The sequence below is a fragment of the Bubalus bubalis genome, chromosome 15 (genome assembly GCF_019923935.1).
Source record: "Bubalus bubalis isolate 160015118507 breed Murrah chromosome 15, NDDB_SH_1, whole genome shotgun sequence".
NCBI classification, from domain to species: Eukaryota; Metazoa; Chordata; class Mammalia; order Artiodactyla; family Bovidae; genus Bubalus; species Bubalus bubalis.
In genome coordinates this window covers 52,126,070-52,146,168 of record NC_059171.1, presented here as the reverse complement: position 1 = coordinate 52,146,168, position 20,099 = coordinate 52,126,070, and the positions used below count along the sequence as shown (strand labels likewise).

Sequence of the window (20,099 nt, the reverse complement as noted above, 5' to 3'; positions counted from 1 at the left end):
CTGAACTGAACTTTACTGGGGGCAGGTGTTAAGTACAGTTTTACATATAACGTGACAAATTTGCAGTAAGTAAAATCATATTGTAATAAAGTGGAAGAGAAGGGAGCAACAAAGCATGAGATGGTTGAATGGCATCACCAACTCAATGGACATGAGTTTGAGCAAACTTCAGGAGATGGTGAAGGACAGGGAAGCCTGGCATGCTGCAGTCCTTGGGGTCATAAAGAGTCAGACACGACCGAGCAACTGAACAACCACAAAGAAAAATCTATGTGTTGGACTGCACACGTGAACATAATACAACACTGTAAATCAACTATACTCCAATAAAAATTTTTAAAAACTAAAAATCAGTTTAAGTTCCTGGAAAAAAAAATATATGTTTTAGGTTAAAAGGCAGAGGGGTATTTAGCAGTTCCAGGGAACTACTTTTTTAAGTATGAGAGCAACAAACTGGAGGTCACCAAACTTTCTGAGCACATATAAGAGGCTGGAGGCTGGTGGGGCAACCAGTGAGCCCCACTGAGTGGCTCAGTGTCTGTACAACCTCATTCAAAAAAGCTACAGGATGCCAAGTGGTTCAGACAAATCTGAGTTTGACCACGTGCTGGCTGTATGATTTTGTACTCCTCACCTTGCTGCTGAGAGCCTCAGTCTCTTCTAAAAAACAAAGGTCATGGCACCTGCTTTCCAAAATTGCTATTGAAATCAGATAAAATAGTAGAAGTGAATGCATCAGTGCATCTAGACCAGTATCTAGAAGACATTCCATCAATGTACATTTAGTCCCATGTCTCTCTTAAAAAATATACTATCTACAAAAGATCTAATAAAAGCTAATTTATGGTCAAAAAATTCAGGAGTGCTTGTTTTGAGGGGGAGGTTGGTTTGTTGTTTTTGTTTTGTTTTGGCTATGGCCTGTGGCATGCAGGTTCCCCATTGGATCAAGGATCAAATCCACGTCCCCAGCACTGGAAGCACAGAGTAAGCCACTGTACCACCTGAGAAGTCCCAGGAGTACTTGAATACTGGGGGGAAAAAACAAAAAGAAACATCATCAGTCACTTTTGGAGAATTTGAAGAAACCAAATCATTTTTCTGAAAACTACATTATATACAGAATTAAAACAAGCATTAAATCAAGCCAAGCATTAAACCTGCCTTTCTGAAACGTGCTACACTTCAGGGTAACAAAATAGCTGATGCGAGATAATTAGTCTGCAAACTGGTAGATATTAAGAAACAAGCATCAATCTGCCTTTCTTTATAAACATGCCTCAAGGTAACCAATTTGTTAATAAATGAAACAGGATGGTAACACATCATCATTGTTGTTTAGTCGCTAAGTTGTGGCCAACTCTTTTACAACCCCATAGACTCTCACCTTGGAGAAGGAAATGGCACCCCACTCCAGTACTCTTGCCTGGAAAATCCCATGGATGGAGGAGACTGGTAGGCTGCAGTCCATGGGGTCACTAAGAGTTGGATACAACTGAGCGACTTCACTTTCACTTTTCACTTTCATGCATTGGAGAAGGAAATGGCAAGCCACTCCAGTGTTCTTGCCTGGAGAATCCCAGGGACAGGGGAGCCTGGTGGGCTGCCGTCTATGGGGTTTCACAGAGTCGGACACAACTGAAGTGACTTAGCAGTAGCAGTAGCAGCAGACTCTCACCTGTCAGGCTCTTCTGTCCGCCAGATTTCCCAGGCAAGAATACTGCAGTGAGTTGATATTTTCTTCTCCAGGTGATCTTCACGACCTGGGAATCAAACCCATGGCTCCTAGGCTCCTATATTACAGGTGGATTCTTTACCACTGAGCCATGTGGGAAGCAGTCATCACCCTTTTGCAAACTATAATGACATCATGGATCCAGGCAGTGATAATCAATGTTTCAAAATGTTAATGTTTCAAAAAAGAAGCACATGAACATTATGTAGCTTCTGATGCAAGTGTACACGGCCACAAATGAAGTATTCTGGCCAAAAAAATGAACCTGAATCAGATCAAGCCTTTGTATCTAATCAGCAGTTTACAGAAAATAAAAGGAGATAGATGTGTGTGTTAGTCGCTTTGTCATGTCCAACTCTTTTTGACTCCATGGACTGTAGCCCTCCAGGCTCCTCTGCCCACAGGATTTTCCAGGCAAGAATACTAGAGTGGGTTGCCATTTCCTTCTCTAGGGCTTCTTCCTGATCCAGTCATTGAACCGGTGTCTTCTCCATTGCAGGCAGATTCTTTACCATTGAGCCACTTGGGAAGCCTCGATAATAGTACAGATATGTTTTTAAAAAGACACTCGCCCAGTGCTTTCAGTGCCAGGGGCCTGGCTCTATCCCTTTTCGGGGTACTAAGATTCCATAAGCCACATGGTGTGACCAAAAATATAAATAAATAACAAAAATAAATAAAAATAAAATAAAGACTCCTTATCATTTAGTGATATTCATGGAAATATTTATGGTTGAAATGACATGGCTGAGATTAGCTTCAAAAGAATCAAAGAGTTTGCTTGTATCAGGCCTTGTGATTCATTCTCTGGCATCACCTCCAAAAAAGAAAAAAGAATCAAAGAGGCCAGGAAAGAGTATAAATGAAACCAATAGGAGTGGGAAGCTGTGTGGTAAATATTTGAGGATTCATTGTACTAGGCTTTTTACTTTTGTGCACGTTCAACATTTTCCATAATTACAATTTTTAAAACAAAGCATGATTTAAATACAAAAAAAAAAGAGCTCTGTGGGTCAGTGTCTATCCCAAATCTGGTTTAGAGAAAGGAATATCACAATCACAGTCTCTGGAAGGCAGTGACTTTTTGATCTATTTGGATACACATCTTTTAGGACATACCATATATCAGATCGGTTTGTACACTGATCTGAGAGAAATAAAATAGTTTCAAGGCTCAGAACAACAAAATATATCCAAAAATATATGATTAAATTAGAATAGCTTAGTAATTCTTCCTTGGGCACCATGGTAAAACACATTCACTTGTACTGAGATTTACATGATGGAAGCTGTTTTAAACATTATTCTCCATTAACAATATCTGCCTTTTATGGTAACCAGAGCCTTGAAGCTAAGAGTACTGAACTATCTGGCATTAACCTGCAACTTTCAACTCTTCCCTCTTGTGAGATAATGCTATCCCATCAATTATCCTTAGGCAGCTGTCCTGTAGCTGCACTTCTAAGCACATCCAGCTGCCCTTTATCTTTTAAGTGTTCCTATCATGGGTACTTCACTGCCTTACCCAGTGGTCTTTTACCAGCTAGGTTTTCTTCGATTCTAAAGTCAGGAACTCTTGAGGCCCATTTCAGTGTGATATATTTTTTTATAGACAGGCAATCAGAGCTGTCAAAAAAGGAAAACTAGAGAAAGGGTCTTGTTTATTTATGTATGTATTTTTGGCTGCACAGGGTCTTCGTTGCTGCATGAAGGCTTGCTCTAATTGCAGTAAGTGAGGGCTACTCTCTAGCTGCAGCACGTGGGCTTCTCATGTCGGTGGCTTAGTTAGTCGCAGAGTGAGGGCTCCAGGCATGCGGGCTCTGTAGTTGTGACACATGGGTTTAGTTGCTCCACGGCAAGTGAGATATTCCCAGATCAGTGATCCAACCGGTGTTTCTGGCATTGCAAGGTGGATTCTTCATCCCTAGACCACCAGAGAAGCCCTGCCCTTAGTATTTTACAAACGTTACACAATTAGTCCTCAGGACTACCCTTTGAAGGTGACTCTTTTCCCCACTGTCAAGAAATTGAGACCCACTGAGCCTGGCTGGCTTGTCCAACGCTGCATAGCTGGTAGTGGCAGGAGCATATTTGAATATAGGTCTGTCCGACTTAGAAGCCCATAGTCTTTCTATCAATACAACAGAATTCTGCCTTACCATCAACCAATATGAATACATAGGAACCTAACTTCTTGTTAAATCTCTACATGGAAACTGGCCCACAACTGGCCTTGGTCATCTTTTTATTCCCTAACATACACTTAATAAGGATAAATCTCCTTGCCTTAATAATGGCATTATAATCCTTTAATTTCCTGTTAAGAATCTCCAGATGTAAAGGTCAAGGTATTTTTTCAAGGCTGCACATTGGGTAAGAATGAACTCTTTTTTTTTTCCTCCTCTATTCAATAAATATTTCAACTAGCAGATGAAATTTCAGTTATTCTGTATTCTGCCAAGAAAGCAAAGCCATTTGTTTGAGTCAAGAATTCCAGGATTAGAGACTAAAAAGAGAAGTCTATTTTCTTCTAAAATCCCCAAATGGATTGCCCTGTAACCTTCTACAGTTTTAAACTTAGTTATACAGAGCAATCACATAAAAATCTGGAAAGGAGCTTGGGTATATTTTTAAACAAATTCCTGGGAATTCCCTGGCAGTCCGGTATTACTAACTGTCCAAACTTCTACAGCGGGTGGCCTGGGTTTGAGCTCTGGTCTGAGAACTAAAATCCCATGTGCCAAAAAAAAAAAAAAATTCCACAGTGAAATTTAAGAACCACTGATCTTATGGACTGGAAGAAACACAAGCTGGAATTAAGATTGCCCAGAGAAATATCAATAACCTCAGATATGCAGATGACACCACCCTTATGGCAGAAAGTGAAGAGGAACTAAAAAGCCTCTTGATGAAAGTGAAAGTGGAAAGTGAAAAAGTTGGCTTAAAGCTCAACATTCAGAAAACGAAGATCATGGCATCCAGTCCCATCACTTCATGGGAAATAGATGGGGAAACAGTGTCAGACTTTTATTTTTCTGGGCTCCAAAATCACTGCAGATGGTGACTGCAGCCATAAAATTAAAAGATGCCTACTCCTTGAAAGGAAAGTTATGACCAACCTAGATAGCATATTTAAAAGCAGAGACATTACTTTGCCAACAAAGATCCGTCTAGTCAAGGCTATGGTTTTTCCAGTGGTCATGTATGGATGTGAGAGTTGGACTGTGAAGAAGGCTGAGCGCTGAAGAACATGCTTTTGAACTGTGGTGTTGGAGTTGACTCCTGAGAATCCCTTGGACTGCAAGGAGATCCAACCAGTCCATTCTGAAGGAGATCAGCCCTGGGATTTCTTTGGAAGGAATGATGCTGAAGCTGAAACTCCAGTACTTTGGGCACCTCATGGGAAGAGTTGACTCATTGGAAAAGACTCTGATGCTGGGAGGGATTGGAGACAAGAGGTGAAGGGGACGACAGAGGATGAGATGGCTGGATGGCATCACCAACTCGATGGACGTGAGTCTGAGTGAACTCCGGGAGATGGTGATGGACAGGGAGGCCTGGCGTGCTGCGATTCATGGGGTCGCAAAGAGTCGGACACGACTGAGCGACTGAACTGAACTGAACTGATCTTATGAAGAGTCAGAAATTGTATTAGTTATCTATTGCTTTCTAACAAATTACTCAAAACATAGCAACTTAACACAATAATCATTTATCTTGTAGTTTCTATGCATGAAGAACCCATGTGTGGCTGAGCTGGATGTTTCTGGCTCAGGGTTTCTCACAAAGCTGCAATCAAGGTGTCAGTGGGGCTGCAGTCATATCAAGGCTCAAGGTGGAGAGGATCTTCTTCCAAGTTCTCTCATGTGGCTGTTAGAGGATTCAGTTTCTTACAGGCTGTTGTACAGGTGGTCAGAGGCCTTCCTCAGTTTCTTGCCACGTGGACCTCTTCATAGAGCAGCTCACGTTATGGCAGCTGGTTTCTCAGAGTGACCAAAGGAGAGATCAAGAGACAGCAAGCAAGTCACAGTCCTTTTGTAACCTAATCTTGGAAGGGATATCATATCACTCTTGCTGTAGTCTATTCATTAGAAGGAAGTCACTAGGTCCAACCCCACACTCAAGGAGAGGAAATGACACAACAGCATGAATACCAGACAGGAATCTTTGGAGGCCAACTTAGAGGTTGCCTATCACAGAGAGGTAAACAAAGAATTAAAAAATAAGGCAGTAATATATGTCCACTAAGAGAAGCTAATATCAGTGATACCTCGAGGCAACAAGTACATCCAGTATCTAGATTTTGGTTCCTAAATACCATTCCAGGACTCCTTGAAGAAAGGGAGAAATGGCAACTCTAATGCTGGGGCAGGAAAAATACAAGATCAGCCTGGAGCTTCTTGTAGTTCAAGAAAAAAGATGATGATCAAAAAACAAAAAGGACACATGAGCCAACCCCAAAGGTTCCAATGGTCAAGATGGAAAAATTTGAACAACAAAATTAAAATCATAATCTAAAATATAAACTGAAGTATAAAATAAATATATATATATGCATATTTATAATAAATGATTGGATATAAATAAGTGGGGGAAGGAGGAAGAGATGAATCTTCTTTACAGAAAAATTTCCTATAACATAATTCCCGATAATATTCTACTGCAGGAGGTGAAGCTTAATCTCCTACTCTCCTTCAGTGTGGGCTGGATTTTGTGACTTACTTCCAGACAATACGGAAAGGGCGGGGGGTGGGGGGGGTGGGAAATGCTACTTTACAGTGTTGACACTAGCAAATACTACTGCAGTCTAGGTGGTCAGGGTTAATTTAACATCAGCATAATTCAGTCATCATGGACCCCTCATATGATATGATGTGAAGAGCATCTAATCCATATGATATTTTTCCCAAAGCTTATAATCCCAGTCTAATCACAAGGTTAAAAAAAAAGAAAGAAACAATCAACAAATTCAGATTGAGGAACATTTTAAAAAATATCTGACCAGATTCCTCAAAACTGTCATGGTCATAGCAAGGTTATGAAAAACAAGGAAAGATTGAGAAACAGACCGGGGAGCCTAAAAAGACATGACAACTAAACGTAATGTGGCACTTTGGATTGAATTCTGGGACAGAAAAAGAGTTAGTAAAATCTGAAATAAGTCTGGAATTTGTACCTGTGTTGGCTCCTCCGTTTTATAAATATTTTATGATAATGTAAGATGTTAGCCTTAGGAAAAACTGGGTGAGGAGCACACAGAAACTTTTTGTACTATCTTTGTAACCTTTCTGTAAATCTAAAGTTATTCCAAAATAAAGTTGATTAAAAACAAAAAATAAAGCACTCTGCTTATAATTTTGAAAATGTGATGACTGCAGCATTTCCCCCTAGAATTAGCTTCTGGCTGAGCACACTTCAAACCCTCTTTGTCTTCCATCAGCTACATACTTCTAATGGCAGGTCCCACCGGACACATCCATTTATGAGACAGAATAAAGAATGGTTAGGAGCTTTCCCGGAAAACATTCCAACACCGGGAGAGTCAGCAATAACTTATCAGGGAAGTGACTCAAATTCATCTTTTTCCCTCACCCAGATTCCCTAAATGCCCAGAGCCACTGCACTGTATCTAGGATGAAGCCAAGTGTGAATGAAAGGAAATTGGAATGGAAAAAAGTCTTAACCAATCCCCATTGAGGAGGTCTTTAAGACATCTTCCTTTGAAAGAGTTGAAAGTACATATGATCATGTGAACTCAGTGCTAGATGCCCTGCTTGGGCCTTGAAAAGAGCCAGTGCAAGTCACGGGATTTCGGCAGAAGCTTCATTTGTCATTGTTGTTTAGTCGCTAAGTCATGTCCAACTCTTTTGCAACCCCGTGTAGTCCGTCAGGCTCCTCTGTCCTTAGGATTTTCCAGGCAAGAATACTGGAGTGGGTTCCCATTCCTATCTCCAGGGGAACTTCCCCACTCAGGAATCAAACCCGCATCCCCTGCATTGGCAGGTGTATGCTTTACAACTGGGCCACCAAGGAAACCCTCAAAATGTATTAGCTTAGCACTAAATTCACCCTGGAACGATCTTAGAGGAAACAGGTGAACGCTGTCAGAAACGGTGCAAAGCTTGCCCCCTGCCCCTTTAGCTCAGGTGCTCCTGCTCTTTCATCAGGTCAGGTCCCAGCTCAAGCATTCAGTCCTCTCTGTTGGTCTCCCCGAGAACCCAGGGCAGGTTTAGGTAGGTCTTCCAGGCCCCTTCCATGCCTCCATTATAATATCTGGTTACATAAGTTAAGTGTGTAGTTAGCCTGTAGGCTCACTGAGGGCGTGGTTCAAAGCTTTTAAAAATCTTTGTACTGTCACAGTGGACCCCCAACAATCCCTTGTTGAGTAAGTGAATTGATGCTCTTGTTGAAGGAGCGAAGCCCTTGCCAGGGAGAGACTCAGGCACCCGTGATAAGAACATCAAAGCTCTGATGACTGACCTCTGGGGTCAATTACAATGGGAGGGTAAGAGAAACAGCTAATCACCAACAGCCTCTTGAAAGCTCATACAGAAATAGACAGCTTTCTCATTCTACAAATGAATCTTTTATCAGTCCTACACAGGTTACCAAGCTTAATATATTGTTAGCTATAAATATAATGCTATTTTCATGACAATGATTTGAAATCCAGTGTCCTAGGATATTCAACTATTGAAAACACACCTGTCCCAACGAATCAGACTAAGATGCTGGAACTGAAGACAGTAAAATCCTCATCCATCAGGCACTTTGTATAACCCCACACCCTCACTTCCCCTAAAGACAAACGCACCCAAGATATGAAGGCACAACATAGGCTGGGTGAGGACACGTCCCTACAGCGCGATAAGAAAGAGCTCAACATCTGTTAGCTTAATAAGGGCTTAAGATTCACAGCTTCTTTCAAGGTCATCCACATTTGTGGCCACAATCAGAATGTGGGTCTTCCTACACACCTTGAGCTTGAAGTTTACAAAGCACTTCGCAGCGCAAGAAATGAAGACAAAAAGCCAGGTTCACGAGAAAGCGCACATGCTGGTCGAGCCCCGCGCGTGCGCACACTGCGAAAACCCTCCCCCAGCGCCTCCCGCCTCACCTCGCCTTCCGCTCCGGGCTCTCAGTGCCCGCCTTCGGGTTAGACGCTGATTGGTCAGGCTGGCCGGTGCTCGGGGCGGAGACTGGGTGATTGTCTGCAACGCCCCGGGACAGCCTAGCTTCAAGCCTGAGTTGCCGGAGCAGGCTCCTGGCTGCCGCGCGGCCGAGGTAAAGTGGGGCTGGCGGCTCTGGAGAGCGGTTGGCTTGGGAGTCAAGGAGGTGCCCCCGGGCCTGGTGGTGGTGGGGAGCCCTGGTGACAGTCAGCGTGGGAGCTGAAGGAGCACGGTTCGGAGTTGCCGGGAGGAGGGCGAGTTCAGCCGGCCGGTTGGGTGCCTGCGCCGCGGCTGATGGGAGAGGTTCTGGGGCCGCCGGGTGGCTGAGGGTTTGGGTGGGGCTGGAGCTTCGGCGGAGCGGAGGGACTTCGGCCGACTAGCCCCGAAGGCTGGGGCTCCCCCACCCGCCCAGTCACCCCCACGGCTGCCCCCTGCCTTCATCCGTCTTCGGTCCGGTGTCCGGAAGGCCCTTGGCGGCGCGTCCCCCGGGATCGGCGGGCGCACCTCCCCACCAGGCCTCGGGCGTCAGGAGAGGGCAGCACACCTCCCGAGCGGCTCGGTGGCTTAACCAGCTCAGCTGACCGGCTTTTTACGGTTTTCACTTTTCGCCTCCTTGGACTTTCCCACTGTGTGTTCTTGACCAGGACTTGCATTAATCCCAAAGGTAGGGGTGGAAGGGAAAGAATCGACCTTTTAACATTTAAAAACACGTTATAGTACGGAAACCTGGTCGAGAGACTAGCGTAAAGAACTCGGTGTACCCATCACCCAGTTTCAACAAGTATCAATAAATGGCTAGGCTTGTCCCTCTCCACAGATTATTTTGACGTGTATCTGAGACATATCACTGTATCTCTCTTACTTATTTCTTAGGATCAGTAGTCATCCTTTAACAATCATGTGCTTCTTCCCAGAGAGATTGAGTAAAATAAGGCAAGCTTTAAGGCGTAGACGGCGCTAATGCATTTTGCGTTAGGAGAATGTGGGCAATTTTCCAACGGTGCCGTCTCATTACCTGGTGCTCAGGCTTTCGAAATCACTGAAAACAAAGGTGCCAAATAATCTAGTTTTGTCTGTAGCTTTACTGCATTTGAGTGGTAGTAATATTTGATTTTTATTTAATAAATTTTGTTTTAGTATTGATAATTTTATATTTACCGAGTCCTTGATGTGTATGAAGCATTGTGAAAGTGTTTTCAGCTGTTAGTTCATTAACTTTTACAACAGCTGTATGACGTATTGATGGGTATTATCCCATTTTACAGGTGAGCAGGAAAAGAGGTTTAGAGAGGTTAAGCAGTTTGCCTGAGGTCAGGCTGATGTAAGGGGCTTGTCGTTGATGTTTAGTCCCTAAGTTGTGTCCAACTCTTTTGCGACCCCATGGACTGTATGTAGCCCGCCAGACTCCTCTGTGAGTTTTCACAGGTAAGGATACTGGAGTGGGTTGCCATTTCCTTCTCCAGGGATGGAACCCAGGAGGATTCTTTACTGCTGAGCCACCTGGGAAGCTCTATGTATGAAGCAGGGGGCTGTAATTTAGCTTGCTGATCCAGGTCACTGCAAAATTCTTGCTCTTTTAACCATAATTGAATGTCCCAAGAATTGTGGAGTAAACCTAACTGCTGTGGAAATTTCTGTTGGGCTACAAATCCATAATGGGAAAAACACACCTGGATATTTTGAATACAATAGTAAGATAGGTATTTTTTGTCCCTTTGAAACAATAAAAGGTTAACACAATTGGTTTTGAGAGTCCCTTGGACTGCAAGGAGATTCAACCAGTCCATTCTAAAGGAGATCAGTCCTGGGTGTTCATTGGAAGGACTTATGCTGAAGCTGAAACTCCAGTACTTAGGCCACCTCATGCGAAGAGTTGACTCATTGGAAAAGACTCTGATGTTGGGAGGGATTGGGGGCAGGAGGAGAAAGGGACAACAGAGGATGAGATGGCTGGATGGCATCACCGACCTGATGGACATGAGTTTGAGTAAACTCCAGGAGTTGGTGATGGACAGGGAGGCCTGGCGTGCTGCGATTCATGGGGTCGCAAAGAGTCGGACACGACTGAGCGACTGAACTGAACAGTTGGTTTTAAAGATATGAGCAAAGTATGCAAAGTATGCAATAAATAAAGTTAAAAATTTTTTCTATAGATATGGCCAGTTAAAGGGGAAATGAAAAGGGAAAAAAATATATCAAGGAATAGTCTCTATCTCTTTTGTCAGTTAGCATATACTGGCTATATATACTGGATACTTTAATATGTACCCCTCATGTTCTCAATTTTACACTATTTCTTATCCTCATCCAAGTATTGAGTTGGCTGAAAACTTTGTTCTGGGTTTTTGGAAAAACCCAAATGAACTTTTTGGCCAACCCAATAGTTTTAGAGTAAGGACAAGAGAGAGAGAGAGAGAGAGACCTGGGCTTATTCAGAGGACAGTAGAGAAGACTTGCTGAGTTGGAGTTTAGGATTCCTACTGTAGGGGAGTAATTCAGAAGTCTAAAAGTAAGGTTAAATTCACACATGAAGGAACTTGAGTGCCAAATTTAAGAAATTTGAATTTTGAGCAAAGAAGTGACATGATCACAGTCTCCTAGGAATATAATGAGCTGGCTCTGTCAAAAATGGCTTCACCTGAGACATGGAAACAATTAGTGATTTGACCTGGTGAATATAAAAGAAATGGGCTTTCCAGGTCTCTCTAGCGGCAAAGAATCCACCTGGCAATGAAAGAGATGTGGGTTTGATGTCTGGGTTGGGAGGATCCCCTGGAGTAGGATGTGGTAACCCACTTCAGTATTCTTGCCTGGAAAACTGAAGGACAAAGGAGATTGGTGGGCTACAGATCCTGGGGCTGCAAAGAGTTGGACACGACTTAAAGTAACTCAACAACAACAAATATCCATGAGCCCTGTTCAATTTCAGGAAGAAGGAACTCAAGGCAATACAAAATGGCACAGGGAAGGCTGATGCACATTCTGTCTAGTGCTGTGCAGGGAGGGGGAGTTCATGCTCTAAATGAGTCAGGCAATGAAGCAAGACTCACAGTGTATTAATTTTCAGGGGCTGCCGTAATATGCTGAGTGACTAAGCACACACATATAAAGGAAATAGACTTTGGTTTAACTGGTGAATTTATGGACATAAGGAAAGAAATAGAGGAAAAAAATAGTCTGTAAAATAGTAAGAGACAGTGTGGTGCAGTAGGTTCTAAAGTCCAGGTAAACTTCAGTTTCTACTCCTTTGTTTTCTTGGGTAATCTTGGTGATGAGTATTATTAGTGTATGGCTACTTTTTGAATTGTTGACAACTCAACTGTTCATCTTTTCTTTTATATGTTTATTGTATACTGTTGATACAAATTTCACCACTTAGTTTAAGCAACAAAATGTGGCACTATAATCTCACTATGTAATGATACAGAAGAAAGGTGGAGAATTCCATCACCTCGCCTCAGACACAGACAATGTTAAGCTTTGGTATCTTTTCAGATCTCTTCTTCTGTATATGCATGTGCATAAAATATTTAACCACCATTTCTATGCTTTATTTTTTAAAACAGAATCACATATATGTTAGTCATTTAGATGTTTATCAGATATCCTTTCTTTTGTTTTAATGGCCATAAACTTAGAATGGGTATGTTGAATTTAACTATTTCCTTATTGATGGACATTTAGTTTGCTTCTAGAGTTTCTCTTCTACAACTAGTACTTCAGTAACTAGGCTCCCCTCATGGCGCAGTGGTAAAGAACCTGTCTGCAAGGCAGGAGACTTGGGTTTAATCCCTAGATTGGGAAGATCCCCTGGAGAAGGGAATGGCAACCCACTCCAATATTCTTGCCTAGAGAATTCCATAGACAGAGGAGCCTGGTGAGCTACAGTCTATGGGGTCGCAGCTACCCTTACTAGCTTTTAAAAATGCAACATCTGTTTTGAAACTGACACAACATTGTAAATTAACTATATTTCAATAAAAAGTAAAAAATACTGTTAATTTGAAAAAAAAAAACAACTAAACACCTTTAATTTAAAAAGTATGATTTATTGACTTTTTCCATAAGGCAATTTTATATATACATAATATGTAGAGGACAGTAATTATTACACAGCTTATCAAAATCACCTTTATAATGAATTCTCATCAATTTGCTTGGTCCAAGGAAGCAATTTTAATTAGTGAAAAGTATTATTGACTTCCAAGTAATGTGAGTGTTTCTTCCGGTGTCCAGGACCACTTAAGATACTTGGGCAGTCTTTTCAAAAGATTGTTTTAAAACTGATGCCAGAATACTTAGTTCATTTGCATGGGAATGCTTAAAATAACACTTTAAGGAAATTCCTGTGTCATTCACAATAGGATTATATCTCAGAGTTACATGAAATGACACATCTTTAATTCAAATGGAAACATACAATTACCTCTAACCTCTTTTATAACATAAGGAGAGAAAGTCATCCTCTAAAAATGTAGTGAAAATGTCCCTCAAAAGTTTAGTTTCATATCTAAAGCTCTTTTAATTTGAAAGAACTTTCATCAAGTTTTAATTAGGTAATGTTCTTAGGCTTCTTATCTAAATAGTTTGTTGTTGAGAGATGTAGTACAGGTCATGAGATTTATTGTGGACTGAAAAAAGTTAAACTTATTATGTCAGATTCTGTGTTGGGTACTGGGGATGTAGCAGTATATTTAATGTTGTATGACTAGTATAGAATATTAGTTCTAAAATACTGCCAGTAAATTCCATACGCATAGGTCGAATACCATGTCATTACTTAATAGTGTGGTAAAGTGTTCTGATTTAAAGTCTCAGCCCAGACTGATGTGAAATCTATAGCTGTGGTCTCTAGACTTGAATTTCAAGTTTAATTTCTAAAAAGTAGGGTAGGTTGTTGACATATGGTAGACAACTTTTTATTACGGTAAATAAACATTTTTTGGGGGGGCAGGGCTTCCCAGGTGTCTCTAGTGGTAAAGAACCCTCCTGCAAATGCAGGAGACAAGAGATACAGGTTTGATCCCAAGTTGGGAATATCCCCTGGAGGAGGGCATGGTAACCCACTCCAGTGTTCTTACCTGGAGAATTCATGGACAGAGGAGCCTGGTGGGCTGCAGTCCATAGGATTGCAAAGAGTCAGACATGACTGAAGTGAATTAACATGCACATGCAAGCATTTTATATATTTTTTAATTGAAAAATATTTAGTTATTTAATTTTGGCTGTGCTGGGTTGCTGGGCATGCTTTTCTCTCATTGCAGCAAGTGGAAGAGGGCTCCTCTTCATTGTGGTACTCGGGCTTCTCATTGCAGTGGCTTCTGTCCTTGTGGAGCTCAGGCTCTAGGGCACACAGGCTTCAGTTGTGGCAAGTGGGCTCAGTAGTTGTGGCTCCTGGGCGCTTAAGTGCTGGCTTAGTAGTTGTGATGCACAGGCTTAGTTGCTCTGCGGTATGTGGGATCTTCCCAAACCAGGGATCAAACCTTTGTCTCCTGCACTGGCAGGTGATTCTTTACCTCTGAGCCACCAGGGAAGCTCAATACACATTAAAAAAAAAAAAAAGCAAATAACATTCATCTACTGTCCCCATGTCCTAAAAGAAAAAACATTTTCACACTAGAAACATAAGAAGGATATGTTCTCAAAGGACAGTAACTTTTTTTGGGGGGGTGGTGCCCTGCATAACTTGCGGGATCCTAGTTCCCCAACCAGGGATTGAACTGAGGGCACGACAGTGAAAACAGAGTTCTAACGTTTGGACTGCCAAGGAATTCCCATCAAAATAAAGGACAGTAATTTTAAGGTGATTAAGTTTTTGTTTTTTACTTCATGGCCCTTGTTTTTCTTTTGCATCATTGTTTGTACCCAGAATGTAGATTGTCCTTTGGGGTGCACTGATTTGGTTTACCTGACTTCTTAGTAAGTTTTCTGAAAAAAAGGAAACATTATTCCAGTAATTTAGCCAATGGAATAACTAAGAATGTTCTGTTAATCTTTTTAGACTCCCAGTATAAAGAGGTCACACTCTTCTGTTACATTGTAAAGATAATTAAGTGGCCATTTCTGTGAATAGTTCACAAAGATCTTATAAAAATAAACTCCATGTACTATTGTAGCTTTTAAAGTTTGTAGCATTTTAAATTTACTGACAACTTTGTTATCCCTGCTAGCAGGTTTCTTGTGAAGCTATTGCTAATAAGTTTTTTAAAAGTCATAACTATCTCAAAAACATACACTGCATTAGTTGAAACAATTTTATTTGATTTGATTGTGGGCTTCCCTAATAGCTCAGTTGGTAAAGAATCCCCCTGTATTGCAGGAGACCCTGGTTCCATTCCTGGGTCGGGAAGATCCGCTAGAGAAGAGATAGGTTACCCACTTCAGTATTCTTGGGCTTCCCTTGTGGCTCAGCTGGTAAAGAATCTACCTGCAATGTGGGAGACCTGGATTTGATCCCTGGGTCGGGAAGATCCCCTGGATAAGGGAAAGGCTACCCACTCCATTATTCTGGCCTGGAGAATTCCATCACTTCATGGAAAATAGATGGGGAAACAGTGGCTGACTTTTTTTTTCTGGGCTCCAAAATCACTGCAAATGGTGATTGCAGCCATGAAATTAAAAGATGCTTACTCCTTGGAAGGAAAGTTATGACCAACGTAGGCAGCATATTCAAAAGAAGAGACATTACTTTGACAACAAAGGTCCGTCTAGTCAAGCCTATGGTTTTTCCAGTGGTCATGTATGGATGTGAGAGTTGGACTATAAAGAAAGCTGAGTGCCAATGAATTGATGTTTTTGAAGTGTGGTGTTGGAGAAGACTCTTGAGGGTCCCTTGGACTGCGAGGAGATCCAACCCATCCTAAAGGAGATCAGTCCTGGGTGTTCATTGGAAGGACTGATGTTGAAGCTGAAACTCCAATACTTTGGCCACCTGATGTGAAGAGCTGACTCATTAGAAAAAACCCTGATGCTAGGAAAGATAGAGGGCAGGAGGAGAAGGGGATGACAGAGGATGAGATGGTTGGATGGCATCACCGACTCAATGCACATGGGTTTGGGTGGACTCCAGGAGTTGGTGATAGACAGGGAGGCCAGGCATGCTGCGGTTCATGGGGTCACAAATAGTTGGACACGACTGAGCAACTGAACTGTACAGTCCATGGAGTTGCAAAGAGTCGGACAAGACTGAGGGATTTTTCACTTTCACTTCACTTTTAATTGGTGTACCTGTGTGCTACTATATATTTTTGTAGTATTTGTGGAGGGAAAAGAAAGCCTGTTTTCAGTGTTTATCTATTTCTCATTCAGTTTTGATTTTCTCTTCTACCAGCTCTCATCCTCCCCCCAACCCCGCTATAGTACTGCATTGTATTTCTATGTCTAGTCTAGACAGATTAGATTATAAGCCTATACTATCATCATATAATTCTAGAAGTCAAATTTTACCCACACACATAGAACCAAACGAAACAAACCAATCAAAACAAAGTGCAGCCTGATTCTTAGCCATCTTTTTTAAACCTTTTTTATTGTGAAGTGTAACACACAGTGTAACACAGGAAGATGGATAAACATAAATAATACAGCTCAATATATGATCACAAAGCAAACATCCATGCAGTGACCACCCAGATTAAGAACTAGAAAGTTGCCCACCCTCTGGAAAACTCCTTTTGCTGCCTTGCTCCTGTTACCCATCCCATGCAAAGGTTACCACCATGGTAACACCTTACACTATGGGTTTGTTTTGCCTTTTATGATTTTCTGCATGCCTTTAAGAGCTATAGTGATGTCCCCTTTTTCATTCCTGTTACTGGTAACGTGTGCCTTTTCTCTCCTCAGTAAATCTCATTTAGAGGTCAGTTCTTTTTGCTACTCTTAACAAAGCACCAACTGTTGGCTTGGTGATATTTCTCTGCCTTGATAGTTCTCTGATGCTTTCAAATAATTAATTAAAAAAATTTTTTTTTTTTTGTTCCACTAGTTTACTTGTACTCAGCAGGAGGAGAATTTGTCTGAAATTAGCCTAGTTCACATATAAATAGAAGTAAAATTCCTCTTAAGATATCTGTTTACAATTGAGACAGTATAGAAAAGGCACTGGCTTGGGGCTTAGATGCCTTTCCTTTAATATTTAAGTATTAACTGAGCAACTGTTGTATTCTATATAGTTTGCCGAGTGCTGGGGTCTTATGATATGTAAGCTAGTCTTTGCACTTTAGGTGATTAAGGTGCTGTGGAGGAGATAGGCAGTTTAGATACATTGTTTTAATGTGCTGTGTAGGAGAATACACACAGGAGGGCCCTAATACTGGTTGATCAGGAAAACCCTTTTGGAGGAGGTGAGAGCTAAACTGAAACAAAAGATTGGTAGGAGCTAGCCTAGTCCAGGAAGCATGTTGAATTTCTAAGATTATCTATGGGACTGGATCAAAGATTAGATTATGAAAAATGCAGAGGATAGGGAAACAGCTCAAGTCATAAGTACTTTGTATTGATAATGGATAGAAAGGGATAGCAGAATCAGGGGAAAGGCTGGTGCACGTAATCTTGTTAGATTTTTTACAATATACAGACTCAGAAGAGCAGGAGGAGCAGCAGAAATGGAATTTGATATATTTAGAAGGGAAATAGAACTTGCTTGTAGGAAATGAAACAGAAAGAAAGAACTACTGGGGTGCCATTGTCTGAGGTAGGGAACACATTTAGGAGGAAAATTAACATGTTCAGTTTTTGCTTTCTTTGGTTTGAAAGAAAAGGGGAGAAACAGGAAGGTAGCATGTGATTGCCATTAACAGGGAAAAGAATCCACACAATACAGGGTATAGCTGATGTCATGAGACCTGTGAGTGGAGGGGTGGGTATGATCTTGAGCACTTGGTTGGAAGGAGGGACAGGAGAGAGTGGGCGAACAGGTTTAGGGGGACAGAACAGGTGTGGATACAGAGATGCTGTGCTTGCGGCCTGTGGAGTGTGAAGTCATTGAGGGATTTCCTGTCAGATGACTTTTCTTATTTGAATAGTAAGTCTGGTCATCTGAGAAATGACGGAGCTACAATTAGAGAGATTTGGGGAGCATGGAGAATGCTAGAAATAGCTGCCCTGGAGAATGGAGGAGGGGAAGAGCAGGAAAGTAAGACTGCCCTCACTGCGTCCCTGAGTCATGGCCAACTCTTTGTGACCCCGTGAACTGTAGCCCTCCAGGCTCCTCTGTTCATGGAATTCTCCAGGCAAGATTACTGGCATGTGTAGCCATGCCCTCCTCCAGGGGATCTTCCCGACCCAGGGATCGAACCCAGGTCTCCCATATTGCCGGCGAATTCTTTACTGCCTGAGCCACCAGGGAACCCCGTGAATACTGGAGTGGATAGCCTATCCCTTCTCCAGGGGATCTTCCTCAACCAGGAATTGAACCAGAGTCTCCTGCATTGCAGGTGGATTCTTTACTAGCCAAGCTACCAGGGAAGGCCTAGTTGAAACTAGAGGTAGTACATTTGTAGCAACTTTAAGATACGAGATTTAGTCATTTTCCTACAGCCCAATTTCATAAGTGTAGGCTGGTGTACTTACCAAGTTCTGGCTTGCTGAAGAAACAAAACAGTAGAAAAAGGGACTGAAAATACTAGAAAGCAGTGGTTCAGATGTGGGGCTGCATGAGGCGGAAGACAGTGAAGGTGGGAAGGGATTGGCTAGGATGACCGCAAGTTCAGGGGAGGGAGACTGAAGGTCTCCATATGGTGCAAGGAGTGTCTGAGTGAAAGCTGTGATATTTGGATTTTAACTTCTAGATTTTGTTTTTAAATGAAAAGTAAAACATGCTTTGTAGCATTGTTCTAAGCAGCACAAACTATACAAAGAAAAAATTCTCCCTGCTCTGGCCAATTTTAATAGCCTGATGATGTAAAGCTGGTTGGGTGGTGCTGAATTCTCTTAACTTTTGCTTGTGTGTGAAGCTTTTGATTTCTTCATCAAATCTGAATGAGTCTTGCTGGATAGAGTATTCTTGGTTGTAGTTTCTTCCCTTTCATCATTTTGAATATACTGTGCCATTCCCTTCTGGCTTGTAGAGTTTTTGTTGACAAATCAGCTGATAACCTTAAGGGAGTTCCCTTGTATTAATATGTTATTTGTCATTTTTTCCTTGTTCCTTCTAATATTCTATCTTTGTCTTTAGTTTTTGTCAGTTTAATTACTGTGTCTTGGTGTGTTCCTCCTTGGTGATTATCCTGCCTGGGACTCTCAATAAAACTTGAATCCAATTGTCTGCTGGAGGGCGGGGCTGCACTCCCCCCTGTTAGTTTGGCCTGAAGCAACCCAGCCCTAGAGTCTATAGGCTCTGTGATAGGGCTAGTGGCGACCACAAGAGGGCTCATGCCAATGGGCACGTCCCAGAACTGCTCCTGCCAGTGCCTCTGTCCCTGCTTTGGGCCGCTGCCACCTCACATTTCTGCAGGAGACCCTTCAGCACAGCAGGTGGGTCTGGTTCGGTCTCCTGTGGGTCACTGCTCCTTTCCCCTGGGTCCTGGTACACACAAGATTTTGTGTGTGCCCTCCAAGAGTGGAGTCTCTGTTTCCCCCAGTCGTGTAGAAGTCCCACAGTCAAATCCTGCTGGCCTTCAAGGTCAGGTACCCCGGGGATTTCCAGTCCCTTTGTCAGATCTCCTGGCTGGGAAGCCTGATGTGAGGCTCAGAACCTTCACGTCAGGGGGAGAACTTCTTTGGTGTTATGGTTCACTCGTTTTGTGAGTCACTCACCTGGTGGGTATGGGATTTGATTTTATCATGGTTGTGCCCCTGCTCCTGTCTTGTTGCAGCTTCTCCTTTGTCTTTGAACGCGGGGTATCCTTTTTTTGGTTGGTTCCAGCTCCTCTGTCAATAGTTGTTCAACAGCTATATCCGTGCTCTTGCAGGAGATGAGGACACGTCCTTCTACTCTGCCATCTCGAACCAATCTCTCTCAATAGTTTGATGTACATCTTTCTATAAATGAAAAGGTTGAAGATTTTTGTCTTTTACAGAAATGAAATCATAGTATATTACTCTCCTGTATCATACTATCAAGTCATTACATAGACTGTAACTCACTTTTAATAGATGCATAAAGCTTTGTAATATGCATATACTGTAATTAACAGGTGTTTTATTGATGAACATTTAAAATTGATCCTAGTTTTGTGAATAGAAGAAGCACTGCAGAA

The 20,099-nt window shown here is 42.1% G+C and overlaps 1 protein-coding gene and 1 long non-coding RNA gene across 5 annotated transcripts in view; one reads left to right on the top strand and one right to left on the bottom strand.

Annotated features, from left to right (window-relative positions):
- Positions 1 to 5,361: 5,361 nt before the first annotated feature.
- LOC123329485 lies at positions 5,362 to 8,844 on the bottom strand. Its single transcript, XR_006544985.2, has 2 exons — positions 8,710 to 8,844; positions 5,362 to 5,922 (listed from the first exon to the last, which is right to left on the bottom strand). It is a non-coding gene; the product is annotated as an uncharacterized LOC123329485 (long non-coding RNA).
- A 14-nt stretch (positions 8,845 to 8,858) lies between these two features.
- Positions 8,859 to 20,099, top strand: part of MTFR1 (mitochondrial fission regulator 1) — a 62,438-nt gene continuing 51,197 nt past the window's right edge. Inside the window, exon 1 of one of the 4 annotated variants that reach the window (XR_003103627.3) lies at positions 8,859 to 9,016. The gene's annotated coding sequence lies outside the window, so the exon portion shown is untranslated. Of the gene's footprint in view, positions 9,017 to 9,391; positions 9,566 to 19,871; positions 19,896 to 20,099 lie in introns of those variants that run through there. The other 3 variants (XM_006069053.4, XM_006069054.4, XM_025265333.3) reach the window with 3 other exon arrangements.